Source organism: Gopherus flavomarginatus, chromosome 7 (assembly GCF_025201925.1).
Source record: "Gopherus flavomarginatus isolate rGopFla2 chromosome 7, rGopFla2.mat.asm, whole genome shotgun sequence".
NCBI lineage: Eukaryota > Metazoa > Chordata > Testudines > Testudinidae > Gopherus > Gopherus flavomarginatus.
The window spans coordinates 59,652,504-59,661,118 of NC_066623.1; positions in this window are offsets into that span (position 1 = coordinate 59,652,504).

Below are 8,615 nucleotides of genomic sequence, written 5' to 3' on the forward strand. Positions count from 1 at the left end.
ATTTATTGAAAATACAACAGTTAGCATATGCTTTTTAGGCACACACACACATACACACACACAGAATCCTGCCACACTTATTGGAGGGGATCTACAGAACTCTGCAGATTCTTTGGCTGGAGGAAGCTTTCTGCCACAAGATATCAGAATTGGGAAGTGATTAGTTATTCCTTTTCTCTCTTACAAAATGCTTTGTCATCAAAATTAGCCCGAGAACCATGGCTCTTGCTGAATCAACATCAGCAAAACGGATGTGGGCCATTGATGTCAGGGGAGGGGGGAAAGGGGGCCTCTTGCTGACAGAATAGTTCTCACACTCCCATTCTGCAGCTGACTTGCATATTTTTCCAGCAGTGGTGCAGCTGCACCATTCCCACTAATGGTGGGAGCAGTAATGAAGGTAGGGCCCAGACAGTTTTAAATCACAATGTCAGACATCTAGTCCTATTCAGCACAGGATTTCTTTGCATGACAGTGAACTCCTGAGCCCTATCTCTACAGCAGCACCCCCACTGATAGCAATGGTATAGTTGCACCTTGCTGGAAAATGGGTACAAGCTTTCCAAATGTCAACTAGGTCCTAGTTTATCTTACTAGGTTTGGCCTTCGACTAGGCACTGCAAAAGCAGAAATGTCTCCAGCAGGATTTATGAAACTGTGTGCAAAATTGTAGCTTAAACCCTATTCTGGCAGCTCACCTTCGAGTCCCAATCCAAACAATTAAGAGTGAAATCCTGTCCCCTGGGCTGCGCTCAGGTAGCTGGGTTTGATGCAGAGGGGTTCCATGAGGATAAAAGGGAAGGAATTCTCCTCCCAGATTGCAGAGTGCCAGCAGATCTGACCGGTTTCTGCTACAGCCTTTGCCACTCCTGGACCTGTGTACTGGATCTACTAGTGCGCCTCCCTACCCTTCCATCCAACTTCTATTCCACACCCAAATCCATATGAATACACAGGGAGTCTCCAAGATTTTGGTTCTGTAGCACACAGAGACCCATACCTGCTGTGGGAAAGCCCCAAATTCTGCCCAGGTGCAGCAGAGCTGCACTGATTCTGCTTTCACCTGAGGCCTGCCACAGGGGCAGGATTTGCCTTGAAAGAAATAAAGCCTACTAATCTAGCCTCCATAATACAGAGACTTCAGAGCAGCCCCTAGCTTGATCACACACAGCAGAGAATCAGAAAGCAAATAGGTGGCATTCTGCGGCAGCATCTAAGCCCTATACTGGGACTGTGTATTTATGGCTGGTCAAAAGGTAAGAATGTCTGATAAACAAACTACTGATACTTACTGGAATCACAATTCATAACAAGCTACGCTATTGTTCGATTTAGAATGCCACATTGATGCTGAAACACCCTCACTACACACATACCCACAGATCTGTAGTGAACAGATGCTCAGAAGCAACTGTCTATCAGCACCAGGCTTGTTAGTCAAGGAGAGGTCTGTATGTGTTTGCCTCTCTCCGATTTGCATTTGGAATTTTGCTATGCATGTAGTTGTGCCCATAAGTACTCCATCTCCCCATGTCTGTCACAACAGCACACATCTAATGCTTGCCATGTTGGCTTTGTAACAAAGGTGGGGGGTTGGGTGCTGAATGGTTCCACTCTATTCTACGCATTCACAATTTTAGCAGAGAAAATAATTTGCACATTTCCCCTAAGTGTCTGACAGCCATTAGCATTGCAGACAAATTTACTTACTATCGTTTGTTAAATATTCTGGAATATGATCAATGCTTTAGCAGTTAAATGCCCTTGCTGCTCATCAGGAAATTTGTTTTCAATATCTGAGAGTGGATCTGGGTAAAATGTGTTTTTTCCTGAGCAGTAGAGAACGTATCCACAATCTACCTTGCCCTGCCATCTCACACGTGACAAGGAAAATCATTTCCATGAATTATAATCAAGTCACATACGATGGAAAACGGCAGCTAGAAAAATCCAGTGTTGGCTGGAGAAAACCTAAACAAAACCGTTGAAGGTCAAATACGGAGTCAGCTGAAAGGTCCTGTAGCCAGGTGGGGTTGTTGTCTGCAATCCTTTCCTGCAGCTGAAAATGTATTTCCAAGCTGCTTTTCCCTTTAGAGAATGGCAGGTTTTCAAAGAAGGTGTTCTCCCAAGGGGCAGCCATAATGATTTTTGTGAATAGATTCCAGTTGGGTCTGTGTTACATTTTTAGACCTGCATGGGAAAATGATTTGCTGTGGTTAATGCGTTCTGTGCACTTGGCTGGTTTAAAATGGCAAACATTTTTGTAATGGCTGTGCCTTGTAGTGCCTGAGCTCACTGTGTGCAGAGGGAAATCTGTGTGAGTGTGGGGAGGCATCACAGGTCAGTGGAGACATGCACTCCCCACTCTTCTTGTAGTAATTAGAGATCCTTGTACAGCAGGTACCTCCATGCACAGCTTGGTATGGACCCTTGAAGCCATTGGCCAAGGAATGTGTCTTTATAAAGCTCTGTGTAAATTTACCATGCTATCGAAATATGTTGTAATAGCAATAACAGGCCAAATTCTGCCTGATTCTCAGGTGGCTGTGCATTGGGAGTGGAGGGGAATGCAGAAACAGAGTTCTTTGCCTGTGTGAGAGCCTGGCAGAACTGGAGTGCTACACACGTCCCAGAATAGGAACAGAGCCCTAGCAGTGGAATGACTCACCAAGCTGGGCCTCCGTGCCTATTCTGGGATGGCCATAGCGCTCTGGTTGAGGTCCAGAAAAAGCAGGGGAGACCTTTTCCTGGATATGCACAAACACATGAATAGGGACCCCAACCACACGGACCAGCACAAAATGAGGGCTACTTCTAAAAGTTGGGACTAGTCCAGGAGAACTGGCACCAGACTATTTCTGGAGTGAGTGGGAAATGAGACTGGTGGACAGAAAACTCCAGCCTGAGATTTTCAACCCATACACTGGGGTTTGGAAGACTGTTGCACAGATCACAATATTCTTTGACTCCCTCACATTCAACCCCTTTACTGGAGCAGAGCAAGGAAAACTGGAATCCCCAGGAGATGCACTGTATTACTCTGAAGGGGTATATGTCACCTGGGTTTGCTATCGCAGCTGGGCTGCATGTTTGTGCATAATAAAGTAGGACTCAGAAAAAGTGTGTATTAGCACAGCAATCATTTTTTTAAAATATCAATAAAATATCAACTAACTCCAACCATTAACTTCCTCACCACAATGAACACAAAGCATCATGACGCGTCTGACGAAGTGGGTATTCACCCATGAAAGCTCATGCTCCAATACGTCTATTAGTCTATAAGGTGCCACAGGACTCTTTATCGCTTTTTACAGATCCAGACTAACACAGCTACCCCTTTGATACTTGACAAAGCACCAGCCACACAGAAAGAGCAATGCAGAACCCATCCAAAGTATATAAATCCAATATCATTAAATCTCTCCTGAAATAACAACGGTAAAACTCATCTCCCAGTTGCCAAGCACTACCCTGAACGTGTGTGCACACAACATGTCTGACTAGGGCAGTAAGCCAACTGCAGGCGAGGCTAATGTAAGTAATAACCTCAGCTGCAACATCCTGTCTGCCCACCTGGGCAAAGGTTGCCAAACATCCTGCTGCCTCCACGCTTCTCTAGGTAGGAAGAGCCTCCCCTTTGCTTTCACACATTTATGCAGCAGACAGATACTAATAATGACTATGCTAGTCACTGCATTGTCATTGCAGGTCAACAGGCATCCCTCCTCTTGCTTTCAGTCTCCCCAAAGCACATTCCAACACCTCCCTGCACCGGATGAGGTGCACCCGAATTGGAGTCGCTCTGAATTTGTGTTAGGCAGGAATGGTTTTAGGAGCCCTGGCAAAAGTCACACAGACACATGATTTCTATCAATAGCTCCTGAATCCCGCAATGACCTCGGACACATTGAGCGCCTTGACCACACGTTTCTGCAACACACTGTGGATGGCTGAACACGCCTCCACAATAGCACACTAGGGACTCACAGCCCCAAATTAGTGCCTCACTGATAATCATCTGGAGTAGCCAGCTTTCACAGGACAATCACCGGTCATTTCCATGAAGAGCATCTCATCCTGATGGTCTGCTACTGCAATGCTTGGGCCAGCTCCCCACCAGAGTACAGGATAGTCAGTCTCCCCTCTCTTATTCTGAAGTTTTACAAGAACAGCTGTTCATCCCATGTCTCAAGAAAAAATCAGTCCAAAGAATAAACATCCTCCTCAAGTACTGCATGTAGCCGGCTACTTCAGGTGTGTAGGTTCACAACCAACCATTCCTGGTTTCTTCTCCTCTCAAACGTGACTAGAGAAACTGAGCCTGACTTTGCCTTCCCCCTAGCAGGAGAAAAAGAAAACTAGTGATTATAATTGCAACGTCCGCAGTAACAATTACATAGTTGCTGATATAAATTGCTCTCTCCTGAGATCAAAGGCAGAACAAGTTCAACTGACAAAATACTGCAAGTCTAAAAAGAAGCATTCGCCTTTCAACTCCATGGAAGAAGATTAGTAGAGTATGTGTCAGCATAACCCATGATATGCGATATACAGGGACATTATAGTGAACTATTCACACTTCTGTATTTCCTGGAACATCTAGGTACTGTTGGGGCAGGATGGCTCAGGAAATTGGTAATGGGATACTGAGCCTTTCATCTCCACATTACCAAGCAGGAATGGATTGGAACAAGTAATGAATGAGCGTCATTACCCACTGATGACTGTTCAGTGACTTATGTGAAACGAGCATCTGGTCTGAGTCTAATTCTGAGTGGACATGGATCCAGATCATATAAATCACCATGACAACTGGCACCCTTGATGCAACACTCAGCAAAGAGGCCGTGGCATCTGACTGCTAGTAGTTTTCCCTCCAGAACCTGCTATAATCAAGCCATTTTCAATCAACAGTCTTTCGTCATGCATGTGATTTTCAGTGCGGAAAGCAGTTTTTATAGAGTGGGAATTTCATTTTGTCATGGGCAAGCTAAGAATCTTATACAGTTTTCTGTGTAATTGGATCAAAGTAAATGTAAACGTGGCCACACAGATATATTATGACTGTCACTTCCTATTAGGGTGGGTCTACAACAGCTCTAGGAAATCTAGCTGGGAAGCAGTCTATTGATATCCCTGGGCCTAAGAAGATCTCAGCAAGAACACTTGTAGGACTCTTAATTTGCCGTGCATCTTACTTTAAATGATTAGCTTAAATCTGCTGTACCTAGTCCACTCCCACCAAGATTTTCAAAAATAGAAGACTGACATTAGGCTCATAAATCCATATTTGGGCACCTAAATAACACTCAATCCTGTTGCATGTTGTCAGATAATGGAGCCCACACATAGTGCCACTAAAGTCAATAAGAATCCATATGGGAATAGCAGTTGGACAGCAGAAGTTGGGCTGACATTTTTCAAACAGTGCAGTCCAGCAGAAATCTTCAAATGAACTTGAAATGGATCAAAGGCCCCAGTCCTGAAAACACTTAAGCACATGCTTAACTTTATACACAGGTAGTTGCATTGATTGTAAGCATCAGGGAGCAGATGGTTGGCTTGAATGGAACTACATAAAGTTATAAACACCTCCATCAGTGTTTGGAGCTCAAGTGACAAGGCCAGAGTGAATTCTTGCAGTACTTTTTTATTGTTTTGGCATTCCTAACACAAACCTCAGAACATAAGACTATAAATGGCTTTTATGCCATCATTCGTCATGTGAATATCTTTATTGATCGGAATACATTAAAAATACAGAACATCCAAACTGAGATCTCTACTGCCTTGTCAAAGATATAGGGTGAGATTTACAAAGCTAACCAAGGGATTTGGCACCCAAATCCTTTAGGCAGTTTTTAAGATTTCAGCCATAACTACTGAACACTTAGGGCTTCTGTACACTTAAAACTCTATAGCAGCACAGCTGCACCAGTGTAACACTTCAGTGTAGACACTACCTATGCCAACAGGAGGAGTTCTCCTGTTGGCACAGGTAATCCACCTCCCCAAGAGGCAGTAACAAGGCCAATGGAAGAATTCTTCTGATAACCTAGCACTGTCTACACAGGGACTTAGGTTGGCTTAAATATGCCACTCGGAGGGTAGATTTTTCATACTGCTGACTGACATAGTTAAACCAACCTAATTTTCTAGTGTATACCAGGTTTTAGGCCTAGTCTACATTTAAAATTTTTACCACTATACTGATGTCATTTAGGAGTGTGATATTTTACCAAAATAATTGTAACAGCACAACCCATAGTGCGGATGCAGTTATACTGGCATAAAGATGCTTCATACCAGGTTTACTTATTCCCCTTCTCATACTGGAACAGCTAAACCAAATAAAGCACCGTTATACTAATATAACTGCACCCACACTATGGAAGCTGTACTGCTATAACTAGAGCAGAATAGGTCTTCCCTTAAGTTCCACTGTGACATACCAGGGTACAATCCAGACTAATGGAAGACTGTCACCAATGTCCTGTAACCCAGGGTGCCCTTTACAATGCCTTGTTGCTGTAGCCACCAATCTGGACTGCTCACAAAGCTTCCAGCATGTAAGTCACTCCCAGCTATGTGTGTATGTGAGCTGTAGCTAGTCAGTCACACCTTGGTTCTCACCAGCCTCAGTCATAGTGCAGGGTGACCCCAAACACATCCCCCCTCCTGGATCTTCCCCCAGAAATGTCCTGTACTCCCCAGCCTTTCCTGGCCAGTCCAAATATATTAAGTCCATTATTCCTTTCAGGAATAATATGCCATTTTATTATTTTAAATTGTTATCCATAAACTTCAATTTAAACACAGTGGATTAGATAAAAAAAAGTTTATTAACTACAAATAGATAGATTTTAAGTGAGTATAAGTAAGGAGACATAAGGATCAGAAGGGGTTACAAGAAAAATAAAGATAAAATGCTTACTAATGCCTAACTTAACAAACTTTATTAGATTCAAGCAAAGTTTTTCACCACATGCTCCAGCAGATTACTGGCCAAACTCTAAGGTCAGGACCTTTCCTCCAGAGTCCAACAACTACTTCCTTTATCTTTTTGGGTACAGAGAATACAATGGGCAGGAAGGGTGGCTTGGGGTGTCTGCCCTTTCTTTTTATAGTCCTGCCCCGCCCCCTTTGAAAAGTATTTCCAGCTGGGAGCAAGGCAACAGCCAGTCTGTGTGGAAGGAACTTCATCCTGTTTCTTTGCCAAGATGTAGGATTTTGCCCCAACCCCCTTTGCCGCCAAAGAATGGCCACTTAGCAGGTAATGGTCCATTAGCCTTGTTTACACCTGGCTGAGGCATCAGCTTGCCCTTTGTCTCTGAGAAACTGGTTTGGCCACTCCCCAGATTTATCTAGAAAACTTGACCAGACACACCAAACAGGAGCTGGTTCCTCCCTGCTGGTTATATCCACCTTGTACTTGTTACGACACTTGGTAGTTTATCTCTCTCTAAGCACTTTTCTTATCATTGTTCTTGGAAAATAAAGGTAAATGACATTTTTAGGACTAATGGCATCAGACTTTGCTATTTTAATTGTACCTATTGCTGCTTAATGACTGAAATATCTAAACCACTTTTGATAAACTGGGCTAGTTGTGTCGTTTAAGCCCTGACAAAATGTGGTTTAGGAGTCCTAGCTCTGCAGGACCTGGCTATGGAAGGTACAATTATATAGGTGCTTCCTCTGGTAGGTTCCATGAGCTCCCAGAACTCTGCACCTGTGCATCCTGACCTTCATTCAGAAGAAAAAATATATCCTCTTTCTAGATGCTGATTACCTGTGCTTCCACTCTACTCCTTCCTCTTTAAAATGCAGGGTGTGGACTCACCCTTTAGGAAGATAGTTAAATTAGGATGTCAATGAGGACTTCACAGAGCATGCCTAAAAAGTAAACTAAAAGATTTCAAAAGTAAATGAGGAGAAGGGGAGTGGGGAAGTCCCTGAAGGCTGACTGGTACCAAGCCATCTGATAATCTGCAGAAAATGTATTAAAAGACAAGACAAATTCTGGTCCTGGCTGCATTGTGCTACATTCAGGGCTTTGGTGGAGTCTCACTGATATAACTGAGTGCAGAAGTTGCAATGACTCTTGCAAACATTTTAAAAATGATAAGAGGTGAGTAGAGTGCCGATACGTTCACTGAAAGAAAGGAGAATCCAGCTGGGCTGGGAATTGCCGAATGAAATGCAAAAACCAGTTTGAACGGACAGACAGCAGCAAAGGAACATTTAGCTGTTAGCTTCTAGTAAGTCATGTTGAGGCGGTGATGGCCAATTTAGGTGCTTCTTCCTCAGGCAGAAAGGTGGGAGGGCGAGAATGTAAGAAGCCTGTTTAGCATGAGGTTTTACCTTTGTCCACTCTCCAGGAGGTGGAGCTGCTCCTGGAACAAATTAAAATTGTTTTGTGGCTCAGGGAAGGCGACAACGTGTTCCTGTTTCTTTGCTAACTTTAGAATTCTTTGCCTCTCTCTTTAGCTTTTAAAAGTTTATGTTTTACCTTACTGAGTAATTTTTATTCTTCTCACAAATGACAATTATGCATTTCACTTTACCTAGATTAAAAACAGGAAAACATATTTTTTTTAAAAATCCCATTC